The 17,157-nt window shown below is 31.5% G+C and overlaps 1 long non-coding RNA gene across 1 annotated transcript in view; it reads right to left on the reverse strand.

Annotated features, from left to right (window-relative positions):
• Window positions 1-694: 694 nt before the first annotated feature.
• The window catches only part of LOC149058815 (uncharacterized), a 136,487-nt gene continuing 120,024 nt past the window's right edge, over window positions 695-17,157 (reverse strand). Inside the window, exon 3 of the long non-coding RNA XR_016190120.1 lies at window positions 695-727. This is a non-coding gene — a long non-coding RNA (uncharacterized LOC149058815). The remainder of the gene's footprint in view (window positions 728-17,157) is intronic.

The raw sequence follows: 17,157 nt of genomic DNA on the forward strand, positions 1-17,157 counted from the left end.
AACGCACTATTATTATATACATTATTATTATTTATAACTTGAATATTTCAAAAAGTCTGTTTTGTCCAAATATATTATATACCTATTCAATATGTATTTAGATGTATTTTTTATTTACTAAATTTTGTCATTTCGTTATGCTAGATACCAATAATTGTTGTTAGGTTAGGTTATTTTGCAGAAACTTATGTTTATGTAACTAATGACGCCACAGTGATGATTTTTCAATAGTAAGCAACAGTAACAATAGCTGGTATTAAAACTGAAAAAAATATTAGTAACTATTTATTGTAGAACGTAACTAAAATACATATTTAAATTTATTCAAAATAAAGGTCTAACGAAATTTTTGATTTTAGAAACCATTTTTACATACATTTATCTTAAAAATCGTTTATAAAATATCGGTAAGTTTATTACTCTGCCGGTTTCTAATTATGTATATATGAAATCTATAATTTAATTTGTTGCACATCAGTCAATTCCAAATATATTATCATATATATTTGTTGGCTAATTTTTATCGTAAAGACAACTTTGCGGTTCATAATTATTATCACACTTTATTTAATTAAACTATTTATTTCAAATAAACAACATAAATAGATTTTTTATCCTATTAAATGGTTATAATATATTGCGTACACATCCATTAGTTTGACAAGTTTTATTTGCTGGTTCGTGTTATTTAATACTTGTTGTTGACGGTTCGTGTTGATAATGAATACTGCAAGTACAAAATAAAAATTCAAATACCAATATAATAAATATACAACGAATATAATATTATACATTATATTTTATAAGAGAGTAATAATTAATTCATCTCGCTAAACTAACTTTTCAAACTTTGTAGGAGGAAAAAAGTTTATTGCAGATCTATTAGCTGAAATATAAAGGTGTTTTTACGGGTATTCGAATTGTTTTAGTACCGAAACCGTTTAAATGCAATGTAACCATGGAAAGAAATACGTAAAATTTAATTGCGATCAATTTAATTTATGTAATTGGTCAATTTTGTGGTAAATCTGTACTCAGACACCAATGAAGTAGTTAAAAAATAATAAAGTAAAAAATAAGAGGGTATAAAGGTCTTGTTAATGGATTGATTAAACTTAGCCGGTCGTAGATGAGCGCCGTTAAATGGGGTGAGTTGTTCTCGACTTGTTTTAACGGCGCAGTAATATCCATTTTTCCGTTACGTCAAATTTATGGCGGCCACAAATAAATTTAACGTTAGCGAATGCGCGGGGGTGGGACGATAAAAGTTTACGGCCTGATAAAAATCGGAATCGCTTGGTGCCGCATAAAGTAAAACGAAGAAGACCTTAGAAAATAGTCAATTTAGCTGAAAGTTTTCTCAGAGATAATGCCCTGGGAGTTAGTTAGGTAAACCTTGCCCCCGGACGCAGATCTACGGTTATTGCTTTATCAGAGTTTTCTTCTGCCCCCCCCCCCACCGCATATCTAACCGTGCACTCTTATCCACCAACTCTTTCCCGTTTTCTCTCTCTCTGTCTCTATCTGCTTATATACTAGTGAAATTTATTTATATATATATATTATAAATGTTTGTGTGTGTGTGTTCTTTATATAACGCCCGCATTGCGGAATTATATTGCCTCTTTTATCTCCTTTAACGTCCTCGTTTTGTTTAATACGTCTTTGGAAAAAGTAGAAACGAACGTCTCCGTAAAACACCATTCCCCGTAGGGTCTTACCACGCAGAACGATTTATTATACCCATTAGGTTATATTTTTTTTCTTAAGGGAAATTCAAAGATACGAATAATAAAACATGTAAAATTCATTGTTGGATCGGTTGGAGTAAAACGATTCTAAGCGCACTATTGTTGCAGCACCAGTACAATTTTCAGAAAACTAGATTTTGAAGTAATTTTATTTACTACTTATAAAGTATATACGCGACAGTAGCATAAATAGATACATAATCTACCTATGTATAGGATTTTATAGGTTGATTTATGCAAAAATAACAGGAAAATAAATTATTCATGAATGTTGTTGGACTCTGGGTATTAAAAATACATAAATAAACTGAGTAACTGCAGATAATTTATATTATAGTTAAATATAATGGTATACTATTATTATAATAGGACTGCAGCGTTACTACAATTTTATTATTGATAATTTTAATATTGTTTTCAAACGTGCAATCACATAAAAGAATTCTCTTTCAATGCACTCGATCGTAATTCACTACTATTATCTATTTTAGAAAATTCTTAACTATTTAATGGCATAATAAGGGTCATCAAATGAATGGGTAGGCAATCCGAGATCAGTTATCTCACGCATTCCGTTTGATAATATAATAATATATCCATATATAGGTATACGAGTAGGTACTAAAGTACTATATAATGTAGTTAAGCATATGACCGAGTCCGATCTCTTTAAAATATTATAATGTATAACATCCATATTCACACATACGATAATCTCAGATGCCTACTCATTAATAATTTTGAAATTATAGGTACATGTATATTTTATAACTTCATAGCTTTACATATTTAATTACATCACCCGATAACTTGCTCCCAATTTCAGTGATTTTGGAATAAGTGCATACACATGTGTTACTTTTGTGATTATTATACATTGATTGTATGCAATTCTAATAAAAAAAAAAATTACAATTAATAGAAAAATTATATACCTAGGAACTTTGGTTTATCATCAAATATTAATTTATACCTATATATTTATTGCAATATGCAACCTATTTGTATTTATTTCTCGGTGTAATCATTTTTTTCAGTAGCGGAGAAAAAGGAAAATAAATCCCAAAAGAACAGAAAAAAACTCCAAGGGATATCGTAAGTTTAACTCTATTATACACCACTGCGATATAATAATAAAATAATAATAATACTAATATTATAATGCGTATACGCTTGTTTTGTATACAATATAATAGTGTGTTATTATATTACATTATATCATATTATATACTGCTGTGGAAACGTCCAGTTGGCCTGGCCTGCCCGAGTCGTGTTGCCGACCAATATGGGAATTCAGTGTCCTGTTTCGTCGTCGTCGTAGGCGTGTCTCCCCGTCTGTCCGGTTTTACCTTTGATTTACAATGTTACCGGTTGTTATCCACCGCCGTCCCCTCGCGTCCCGATTGTGCACCTCTTGGTAGGTATATACAATATTGTTATGTATGGTGTGCGTGGATTCTATTATACACACACGACAATAATAATAATAATAATAATAATAATGATAATAAAACGAAAGGGAACACACACGAGCGCTTTACCTATATAATAATAATAATATTATTTTTATTATTATACACTCTCGCACGTTATCACGCGTATTATATTATAGGCAGTACAACGCGTACACCTATATAGTGTGTTTAGTGTAAATCTTCAGAATAAATACAACAATGCGCCACTATATGTCTATATGTAGGTGACGTCACGCCGGGCTTATAAGGTATGGGACACGAATAGAGTTGGAGTTCGTGCGTTGTATACGTTATGTCACACGTGGACGGGTAAAAAAAAAATAAAATCGAATGTCGTTTTGTTTTGTTTTTTTCACTCAAGGGTTGGACGCGACTTCTGTTTTCACTTATTTTAATATTTTATTATACACGCAGCGCACAAGGCACATATAATATTATTATGTTATAATAAAAGAATATTAATTATTATCGTGTGTGTGTGTAAGGTTGCGACGGTCGTGGACGTTTATGTAATAGAAATGTAAATGTTTTTTAATTTTTTTTTTCTCATTGAATTTAAGAACTCTCAATAGAGACCAGTGCTATAAATCGTATTAAATATTCATATATAGCTTGTATAGTTACTAGTTTACTACAATAGGTAGTTATATTATATTTAACGCAGTTAAAAGCAATTCTACAATTCTACATATATATACATATACGCATATACCTATAGGCTATAATATATAGGACACAGCGTAACAGTGATATGTTTTATCATTGTAGATATAAGATGTACGCTCGATTGTTTGTAGTACGGTTTAACTCTATAATAATATGATCAGTGACATAATATGTGATTTATAGACAACAGAGATTTCAATTTTCAAATCAACTCTGTTGCAACAATAAGCTAAAAGTGCCACTTATAATATGGTGCTCATTTGGTAGGCTTCACGCGATGACCATTACATTCACACTATATGATAGATTTTTTCCTCGAGGATTTTCGGAACCCGTTTGAAATATATTTTAACATGAGTCAACACAAATATATAAAAATTACTACATTACAGTTTTTAGATTTTCTAAATTATTATAGTTTTCATGTGATCATTCCGTATATTTGTTGTTGTAACGTAATAAATGATATATTATATGTATGTTTGTATATTATAATAAATAATAATACTTTTTTTTTTCATTTATATTATTTTTCTCACTGAAATTATGTAATAATGATATGCGAAAACGGTTGAATCCAAAAATCACACACTTTTGATTTTGACCTGAAAAGGTCGATGGACAAAAACTGCACACTTTTTCGGTCATTATATAACAAAATACCCTACACTTATAGTAGTTAAAACCGCACACTATTTTTAGTTCTAACTAACGGATTAGATAAGATAAGGTTATAAGATATACTGCAATAATCATGCTAACACGTTTTAAGACTTAAGTCGACACTCATTATTATTTTATTAGTCGGTTTTGTCTCTTGTGTATACAGTACCCAATACAGTGCTTATCTATAGTTATTCAGTGGTTTTTGTAGTTTTATTAAATTATTAAAATATTTTTAATTAGGAATAATAATGGATTTTAAAATAATTGAGAGTAATAAACGTGCTAAGTGCTCAATACTCGACAATTTTAAATACAGAAAATTTAGATTGTGTAATGGTGTAAATGTGGTTTGGGATGTTTTATTGAAAATTGTACGTCCACGGTTACAACATGCAGTCAAATTATATTAGAGACCTAAAAAACGTTGGTAATAGATTTCTGCCAATCAAACTTTAAAAATTTTACACGCTTTACATTTTTTTTTTTTTTTAATTAATTACAAATTATTAAGTGTATCTTATCTAGGTAAGTATAACCTTTTTGGGGTCGTAATTAAAAATGTGTGGTTTTGTTCTGTACTTAATTAAAAGTGTGCGGTTTTAGGAGTCAACGGCAAAACCAGAAGAAAAATGAAATTCGGCGACCAACCACACCCTTTGCATTCAGCAAGTAAGATATCGTGTGACAGCTGACGGACTTCAAAGCGTCGGATGTGCATAAATTTAACGTAATAACGTGGTCTAATTACGACCAGCCGCATAGTTTCTTGCGTATAATAAGTGCTGTGCATCAGGAGAGGTCTCACGCCGCGGGGGATTTATATATTTACAATAATATTATACGGTTCGCGCGAATTTCATTTTTTTTCGACCAAGGTTCTTCTTAATAATCTGAGGACGGGTTTTTTTTTGTCATTCTCGTTATTATTTTATATTCAACCGTATATAGTCGGCCGAGCTCACTCTTTACAAAGCGTTTTTTCCCTCTGTTTCTTTAAAGTTTTATACTACTCGCCGAAATAATTTCTCTTGTGCGGCGGCGGTTTCCAGTCGCTTTAAATATCAACCTTAAACAAAATAAAAAAAATTCGACGAGATTTATCGTTAGTCTGTTTTTTTCTCATTCTACTGGCACAAACCACTCACTCATTCTTTCTCTCTCACTCTCTCGAAAAACATAATAACATCAGAAATCTCCAGGAAATCTAAAGCGATTATATTATATACGAGCGACATGACCGTAGTAGATTTTCGTCGTTAGCGCGCCGCCGCGCGTGTGCGTATATTGTATACGTATAATATGCATATAAATAATTTCTATATACCTGCGTTTTTCTGTATCTATATAGTTTTTTATCCACAAAAATATTTAAAACCCGTTCACGATCAAACTCGACGACCGACATCCAAGTGCACGTACTAAAACGTTGCATTCTGATCACGAACTGATGCATTTCTGATTGTCCAAGTGGTCTTTCTCGCGCGCTCATATCCCTTGTATTATTATACATTTAGGAAGGTACCAACTTGGTGGTATTTTCTCCAGCGGAAATACATGTTTTATTTAGGTGTTTAAGTGAAAAACTTTGATTGTACAATAGTAATACATAATTTTAATGTATCATCTTTCAAGTTTCAATTATAATATGACAACTTACTTTCTTTTTATTTGTCACATTAAAAAAAGCGTTAAATTATGATTACTATTTAAACGCATATGTACAGTACCTACCTATGTATCGAAGATTTTAATGTTATATCAAAAAAAGTTACGGTACACTGCACAGTTATAATCGTAATTGAATCGACGAGTACTTATAGGTAGACTAGAAAGTTTTTTTTACAATGAAATCGTTTGTTTTATTATAACCTTTCACGGCCCATAAGTAATCACAAATGCTATTGTTAGAGGAATGGTAGTGTCAAATTCATAAAGTAGCTACACACTACACATACTTTGTTTTTATCTCGTAATTTAATTTAAATATTATTACAGAAAAATAACATAAGTCAGGCACTATATATAATACCTACAACTGTATGGTAATAAAATCGATAAATTGTTTGTGCTTTAGTAAGTGAGAGTTAGTAATAGTACGTATGTAGTAGTGTATATTAATTTTTTCAAATGTATATAAATGATCCTATACAGTATATATATATATATAAATCAAGGCACTAGCTATAAATTGAGAGATTAAATATATCATTATAGTTACAATATAATATACAATACCATCGAAGAAGAACGATAATTTAGGCACTGTAACGTGTATTTATTAGTTATTGGGTACTTAGAAGTTATAACATAATGTATATGATTATATGGACACTGAATCACACAAATCATTGTTTAATAACGTGGAAATAATTTATCAGACTAATTCTCGCGCGTAAGAGATATTATTATTACCTAAATCTAAACGAATACTTAAATACTATGCCATTTTAGTATGTAGGTATTATACTATAACTTCTATAATATTAGTATAATTAATGCAATTGCACTATGTTGAAGACAAATTACAAAGACTTGTTTACTTTTTATGAATTTGGAAAACGTATTTCAATCAACATAATATAATATTATTGCATTATTTTATTCATCGATTTATAACACATTATTTTTCAATCGTAATTCCATTAACTTTTTTAAATAAATAAAAATTTTATTTTATTTATTTAATTTTTTTAATATTTAAACACTAAAATACTAGAGAAAATATTATTGTAAATTACTTACTAATATCATAAATACCAAATGGTTTTTAAGCAACATCAAATAATTTATACCTTACATTGGTATAACAGATATATAATTAGGTATACTAATTCAATGATTTTAATATAACAATTTATTTCGGGGATAAATAGAAATTAAGCAATAATATATCATAATATGATATCTGATTAAATATAATATCAGCTATATTTTTAAAATTTTGTTTTTGGTGGTGAATCGTGGTGCTACGAGGCGGTACTTCACCCTTGCGGACAGTCCTTCCCCTCACTATAATATCTATACTATAATATTCATTACCTCTATGGATGAGAAAGCCATTTTATGAACCTAAATGTACGTGTATATATTTAATCTATATATATAATATAATATATAACCTAAATTTATAAATCTACAGTTGAGTGACATTTTGTGATTGCTACTAATCGTTGATATCTGATAAGCTGATAGGATGTGCTTGATAAGTATTGATGCACGATGACGAAACACATTATTTATGCATAGGTCCTTATATATTATTATGCGATCAATCGCATGTGATACTTATCACATGATATATTTGCAGGTTAAAATTCAACAATAGTTGGAAAACAGTTTACTTATATATAATCTATTTACAATAGATGGTTGTACAGGACGAATATACTTTATACTTCTAGAATTAAAATTTTCGCAAGTTAAAGCTCTTTCCCAATCAACTAAAAATATTTATAGGATCCCTTCCTACCCACAAATACATTCCGCAACTAGTATATCCATCAGATACTTTGGAATCTGAGCAAAGTGAAAAATGTATTGGTTATATGTATATTTTATATTCATTATACATAAATTAATGTCGTTAATATATAAATATTTTTAATTTTATTTTATAACAATACTGAACGACAATCGCTGGTAATAATTGACAATAGGTACGTTCCTATATGTGTACTTATACAAGCCATAGACTATTCTTAATTGTTATAAAATACCGTAAGCATAATTTTTTATATACCTACGTATTTAATGTATATATATTTTTATTATTATATACATAAGTGTGTAAGTGTACTCAAAGATTACAAAACATTGTTATACGTCAGTTTTATTCATTTTCCACGCGTAGCATATTATACATAATTTCTAAAAGTAATAAATGTATAGCTAACTGTGAATTGTGATACATAAAGTTCGTGTTGTTATGAAATTATTACACTCATAATGTTATGTGAAATGCTTAACTCGGGGGGACCAATTCTTGAAAACACACGAACATGATAGTGTATAATATTATATGTATGTATGCTCGTTTGCGCGCATATACATTACGTGATATACTTGTATACATAAATACCTTTGTATATATATATATATGTAATATTATATTATATGGATACGAGATAAAAAAAAAAAAAACCAAAGTCTGAGTTGGTTCCGTGTTGTCTGGCGTAGGTATAATACCTAACATGCCTACGAAGTATGATAATATATTATAAAGTATACTGTATTATATATCAGATGTAGTTTAGAACGAACTTTTTAATTTCCTCGATAATGTGCGTTTTCTATAAATTACAAAAAACGCATTATGAATCAAAACGTCACGATTGTTATCGACTATGTAATATATATATATATACACACACACACATATAGGAACTTACGTCGTATGTATGTATACTGCAGTTTTTGTACTGCTTCGGCGGCTATTCGAGTGCAGTGTAGTCTATACATCAGCTTGCTTTATATGTTTGATCGTAAATACACATTGCAGTACTTATAATGTACAGAGTATATTATATTATATTATATGATATGTATACGCGTGTACATTCGTTCGAAGTATACTATGGTGAGTGTGTGTGGGCACACGGAAAATTTTATAGTCTACATCCTACATGTCGTCTGTTATTATTTACTTTTCGTGTTGGTTGACAACTTTTAAACCGTGAATCATGGTACAGGTAGACTACATATAGTTAAAAAACATAATATAAAAAGTCGTGAGTTTTCTTCCTATGCGGTACAATATACGTTTAATATACGTATATTTTTTTTTTATCAAAATGCATTTTGACCCCGCAGTCGAAAGCATGAAATATACTTTGTACATGACTTATTCTATATATATTATATAATAGGTACAAGCCGTACATATATCAATACTATGTAAACAGAAAGGTACTATATATGTATGAAAAACTGCATGGTCCAGTTCATATATACCTTGTCCCTAGTATGTATAGAAATTATTGAATTTTTAGTTCAGAAAATATTTTTTATGAGGTATATGTCAAATGCATGTATAGGTATGTTTCCAGTATTATTCAATAATCCGTATCATATATATATAAATAGTAAAAACTTGGATATATAAAACCTAGTTAAGTTATTTTTTAAAGATATATATCTAAATATAATTTTTTTCTGTTGATATATCGGGTTTTATATAATATAATGTTTACTTAGGGGTTCAATACTACAATGTACAAAACAGAAACTCACGCAGATAAAACATCTTGCAGCATTCAGTACGTACCTTATAACAATGTTCAGTATTTTTTCAAAATGTTTGCACTATTTTATTGTGTGGTATAAATGAAAATGACAGATATCGTATACCAAATGCCAAATGGCTAAAATAACAGAGTTCTTGTAATTAAAGTTTGTGAACGGAATATATATACAAAATATGAATTTCATATTATCAAGTGCCATTTACTGCTATTGCTTAAGCTATATTTTAGTATTATAGGTACATAATGTGGTAATAAATAAATGCTGCAGTTTGGTTATTGTGGTAAAATATTTTCGAAGTTTTATCAAACGTATAACGAATTGACTTACTGTATCTAATCACGATGTACCTACTTTACTATTTGTTGTTATTCGGAAGATAACAACGTTTCGATATTTGTGTTGTGTCAAATATTGCTTATTTGCACCATTACTATTATCGTTCAATATGCGCAAAAACAGTATATCTATAATTATGAAATGTCTAGACGAGTAGCTTATTAGTTATAAATTTATAATAATATTTAAATTAAAGCTTAGATAAGCATAGTATGGTGGACGAAATTTTGTGGAATACCACTGTTCTAGACTAATACATTTATCATTTACTGCACTTTAGAATATCATATAATAACTAATGAACTAATAGTCGGAAATTTCATCTTTATGGATTGAAATACTCCAAATAATATTCTATTGTGGTAAATGGAAAAGGTATATGCTCATTGAAAAAAACAATTTTTTTTCTTAAATTACAATATCACATAATATTATATAAAAAAATATGTTCAAAAAATCGGACACTTAAACGGATCACCCTTTTTGAAGGTATATACTAAACAGCAAGTACCACGCGTGCATAGGCTTACGTTAAATATATAATATAAATATTAAATATGCACGGCGAGTGTTTCTTTATGATAGGTACTTATCCTGTATAATATATATTTATATATGTGTGTGTGTGTGTAGGTTACCTATATGAGATTGTGCGCCGCGTTTCGACACTATATGCGTCCCAGCAAATTGTTTACGACCCGACAACACACGAATGTGTAGAATACCATCCGAATTGGCCGACCCGGTGCGCTGTATATACCTACACATTTTATGCTATAGTGTCGCATAAACCAGGTTACCTACTATATTATACAATATTATGCAGTATACTGCGTGTGGTGTTTAGTGGCGGTAAAGCGATATAATACGTCGTTCAGAGGAGAAGCGCACAGTCCTCATAATTTACCATATTTTGTTATTATATACATAATATATTATATGACTATATAGGAATTTCGACCGTTCGTCGGATGTAAATTTCTAATGAGGTTCGTTTTTCGCCACAAGTGCAGTAGGTAAACTTACGTGTTACGTCTTATCGTATAGAATATTCTCATTAGTACCTACCTACATTACTTACAGTAGAGCTGCGATCTCGGTATACGGTGCGGGTCGCGAGACGAGAAAAAACTATACGATCATATATAGGAATAATACATAAATGTGTGTATTATATTGCAAAAGTATAGGTATATAATATAATGTGTGTTTGGTAGTGTAGTGTGTGTTTTTCGCGTTGTAGGAAAAATCGAGTAGCGTGTATGTATATAATATAAAAACGGAAGAAAACTATTCGGCCGTCGTACCAAGCGTCGTTTGCGCAACCCCTCGCACCACCAACAACCCGACCGTCATCTATAACGGCTCCACCCCGTATGTACACGGCGGTTCTGGTCTTCCGCGTGACCGAACGCCGCAGCTATATAACGCACACTTTATGTACAATAATATATGTGTAGCTGCCGCAGCACTGCGTATACCCACTTTATGTTATATACACACGAATACAGAGAACGCGGGTGCGGGAATTCACGGACCATAGGGTCCCCGTCCCCCGGTTCAATGTACGTCGGCGTCTTCGTCGCTCTCCTATCCCTCGGCGGTCGGTTCCGGACCGGAAGACGGAAACGGTCTCCGCGGGTTTTCCTTCCGAACTGCGTCTCGGCGGCAGCAACTGCAGCGGCAAACAAACGCGAAAGATTAACATTCCCGCGCCAAAAGCTCGCTCCGGCTTCCGCCAATACTCAGCTGCTGCTGCGGCGCGACAAACACCGTCGCACAAATGGCAGATTTCAATCAAAGAGACTTGCAGGCCATACCCGACGAGAAAACATAATATATGTCATGCGAGCTTCGGCAAACAATATTATTATAGCTGGTGGTATATATCTATATTCGTATGTGCGTCTACATCATACCTATATATATATAGGTAGCGTTCACGAAAAGAAAAATATATAATAATAAAACCACCGGGGCCGATCTTCTTTGCACGAGTGCCATAAACACGAATTTATCGCCCGTACAATAATGATCGTTTTCCAGAAGAGGGTCGTTACACACACACACACTGCAGAGCAGTAGCATTGACCATATTAGTATGGCGTATATAGGGGATGACTCGCGCATCACATATAAACATATAATTGTAAGACGGCAGTGATGGCATTCCTTTTTCATTTTTATCGCGTGTAAAAATTAGACCTAGTGATGGTGTTTATTACGTGTGAGCTATATACTACGCTGTTACGATGATGTACGATGTACCGACTTATACAAGAAAATTATATAATAATAATAATAATAATAATGTAGTGTTTGATCATATTATATTATAATACACGTTTTATTATGTATCTATATAATATTGACCGCGGTATATATGAAGTACTCGTATATATAGGAATAGGGTTATAATCTATATATTTTATCATATCAAAATAGTGCCGCGTTCGATCGCTACTACCGTTTTTTTTTCGGTTCCTCCTTGTTATATCGTGTATACAGGTTGTAAATAATTGGACACGTCGTTTTACCGGTATAACATCGGTATAACATCGGTTTTTAGAGAATATTGCGCTATAAAACGTAGGTGGGTGTATATATATATTATATACTGCTGCGTAAATAGGTAAATTATTTATTCTCATATCGCTGGCCCGAGGGAGTCAAACTTACCTATGTGTATGCCTTGTGCTGATATAAGATACCTAAGGTACAATAAAGTCGGGTAGACAATGGTGCAGCGTGCGTGCGGTGGGGTGTGTTTCGGTGGATGAACTGCTGCGGAGTCGTTCCCGCGGCAGTTATATTATATATAGGTAAAGGTGTATTTGTAATGTATATATATCTATTTATATACACTATAATATGTATTACGTGTAATATATAATAATACCTATGATATAGGCTGGTCGTCTCGAGAGTTGCAGCTAAGATATGGACGCCGTAAAACGAAATTATTAATGAAACGCGTGCAAACGGGTACGAAATGATGTGGATAAATATGCAATGTGCGACATATGCAACTACAACACCAATAATATATAAAACGAGTATCGCACATACTATTATCCTCGAGACGTCTACGCTTACTGATACTTACACTTCGCGAAGATCGCGATTGGAATTGATGTGAAACTGTCGCGCGAGGGACGGCAAATCGGCGTCTGTTTCGATCCGGAGACGAGCGGTTCACGTACCGCATATTATATATATATATATATAAAAAAAATAAAAAAAGGTTTTATTCTTCATCACTCGTCATATTTTCCCACCACGAGCCGGGGATGCGGCACATAGATTATAAACATAAATAGTCGCTTTAATATTCCCACACGCTGGAAAGCATCCGCGACCGACGTTCACTGTCTATTTGTATTATTATTATTATCGACGTGAGGTTTCGTATAGCTGCGGATCGTGTATATACCTATATATTATATGTACGTACATCGCATATATATAATTTTTTTTTTTATTTGCTTTATATGGATTTTCCCGCGTATACAGTTAAATAATAATGTTTCCAGCACATTCAACACGGGGCACGCGAGCCCATAATATTCGCTGGAACCTGCACGCGTTAATAGACCCACATGCGTTGCGGAAAGGCGAAAAAAAAATATGAAATTCGACGGGGTACGCGTATATATTATTATGATATGGCTATTGTAGGTCCAGCGACCCGGTAATGTTATAACGATGGCGATTGTACGCCGTTATTGCCGCGTCGCCGCGAGTCCGCTGAGAAATGGCGCGTAAACGCTCTGTGCTGCAGTATATAATAATAATATATACTATACCTATATATATATATATACACATGAACACGGCCCCGGACGTGCAACCGACCGGAAGTCCGATATAATAATGGCGCGCGCGGAACGCCGGCGTCGTACGCACCCCCTCGACGCGAACGCGGTGCATCACCCCACCCGACGGCGTGCGAATGTTAATTAAATTAAATACTGCGAAAGTTTTCCCGAGACGAGTTATCCCGCACGTATACTATACGCCTTTAGATCATTATATTTTATAAAATATTATCGTAATATATATTGTAAAATGAATATAATAATACGCTGTTCGTGAGTGTGGCGGAGGCTGCAGAGGGTGGACGAGAGCGGTGCGCGTACACGTGTCTCGGGATTTTCGGAGACAGCTCCGCAGCGCCGTAAATCAAATTCCGCGAACACAATGGCCGGCGACAAACGGCCATGAAATTTAATGTACAAGCGACCATCTCCCTCTCCCCCACATGTACCCCCACACCGCCAGTCCGGGTGACCGACCGTCGCTTCATTTTTCTACACCGCGCCCGCCATCATCGACCGCCGCGCCACGCAGCCTACCGATTTTGTTCCGCCGAATGTGCTAACTTTCATCGCACCGATAATAATATATTATGATTACTATACGATAATATAATATGTTTATAACTACATAATATATGCAATGTAATTGAATAATTTAAACGCAAACGCATATAAATATAAGTTATGTATATTATGTGCTTTCAAATATATAAAGAAAAGGATAAAAATATTATTGTATAAATTATATTAATTTGATTTACCACGCAGTTGTTATGAACCGTATTATTTTTTACATAGTCGCAAATCAATAAACAAATGCGATTTCTGTAGCTCGCAATTACCACGCGTTTAATAATATATAATAGTTTAGTAGGTATATACACTTTATAAATACCTATATAAAATACGTAATTATATTTCGTATAGCAATAATGATATTATGAATGAGAATCAGGTGTTTGAGATGGTCTATACTTCAGTACTGCTATATTATAACGTGTTATACACGTTTCGATGCAATAAAATACATAATATTCAAACGTATATAAATATTAAATATATATTCATATTTCAATATAATATGGACACCGATTGTAGATCATAATAAATTTACCTACCAATGCTGTTCATAATTAATCCTCTAGAAAACATATATTTGTATAAACGTAGTCTAACCTTTTGGATATTATAAGACTTTATTATTATTACAATGTAGCTATTATTTAACCTTAATGTTAAAAAACAAACATTATATATATATATATATGTGTGTGTGTGTGTGAAATATGTTTGCTAATTTAAATATACTCTTGTAAATCGTCCATATATATGTATATAATATGTTGTACACTTGTAACTAGATATCTATAAAATTATTGTTTATACACACATATAACTAATTCTAGTTTAATATATCTTGATAATATCTATATGTATAGTATATTACTATGTAAATATTTGTCGACACACGACTGTTTAATGGTCTATATATTATAATTATTGGTATATCACGTAGCTACGAAATACTATATTATATAAATGCGCATTATACCTATAATAATAAGGTACCTACATATAATGATTTACTAATCTACGCGGGACGTTTTGTGTTACCCCGGCAGTTAAAATGTCGATATCGTATAATAAACTATACTCGACCAAATTGCACGTGTAATAGTAGTAAGTATATCATTTATATACTTTAATGTTAAATTTAATCATATATACACGTACTATAATATATTATGTAGGTTTGTGCTCTAAATCTGTAATGCGTGTAGGCATAGAGGTATAGTAACAGCAAAGGCTCTTTAAAATAAATAAATCGTATAATATTGGCAGGCAGGTCGTATTACCCGTATAGTTTTGTAGGCGTATATAATACACTGCAAACTATAAATTATATAGCTATTCGATAGTTCCAATTTTTTGTTGTTCGGCCATTATATAAAATATAATATTATAGTACCTATATTACAAGGCTCCCGTATATGAATGTAACCATAATATATTATACTGCTGCAGTGTAGCATTACAGGATGTATTATAATTTATAAGAGACGAGCGCGGGAAAATACACGTGTAGGGTGATATAAAACCCTTTTATACATTACGTATATACATGTACGATATGTATATATATATATATAATCTCGATGGCATGACACCTTAGGAGAAAAAAATAACAAAATATATTGGGGCAAGAACGAGGTTTGTTCGCGGTTCCAGGCCAGTGTAAAATATCTGCTGGCCTGCAGCTGCAGGTCGTTTACCTTCTATTCGTGTATCTATTTAATAATATTATATATCATGTTTAATGCAACATAAAAATATAGTATAATATAATGAAAAATTTAAATATTTTTGGACATCATTCAATAGGTATATTATATACGCGTGGTATAATAATATGTAACTAAATATACGAATAATGATTAGGTAGGTATATACATTATAAATGTATTTTATGCGTATACAGAATCGTAAATTATCATAGTTAACTAGGAGGGTGGGGTTTATTTGGAGTAGGTACATGATATTTAATACTTTTAAAAAAGTAAACCTCAGTAAATTAGATTTTTTTGTAGTCGTCAATATGCCATTTGGCGATTGGCTGTCGTGTTTACTTCCTATAAATTATGAAAACAAATATGAAATGTACTATAAATTATTACATTATTCTTGATAAACTCTAAGAAATGTCATACTTTGATTTGGAAAATGGTTTATACTAATAATTTCATCATGGTCAATGGTGCAGTATAATAATTCAAATTACTATAGTAATCTAAAGTGGAATAATATTGAAATCATATAAGTACCTAATATTATAAATTATACTATAACATATCTATAATAAATATAGGTATAAAATCAACGATTTTATAGTATATCTTTATTTGGTGCGTATAATATAATGATATAACTAGATGTATATTTTTTTGTGATTTTTTTAAAAATTATACTTTTATTATACAAATGTATAATTTGGCTCAATAATATATATTTATTCAGTAGCTTATTTCAAGTGTAATTTTTTATATTATTTTTTTAACTGTTAGGTAAATCAATTTCTTTAAATGTTGCTGTACTCTTGATTTTATCTGGGTATTTTTAATAATAATTAAATTACAATAAGTCTGTACCGTAGTAATAATATAATTCACTGTTAAAAATGCTGAAAATACAATTGTATTAAAT

This window comes from Diuraphis noxia, unplaced genomic scaffold (assembly GCF_037042655.1).
Source record: "Diuraphis noxia isolate RWA-SAM2 unplaced genomic scaffold, SU_Dnox_SAM2 contig0002, whole genome shotgun sequence".
In the NCBI taxonomy this organism is placed as follows: Eukaryota; Metazoa; Arthropoda; class Insecta; order Hemiptera; family Aphididae; genus Diuraphis; species Diuraphis noxia.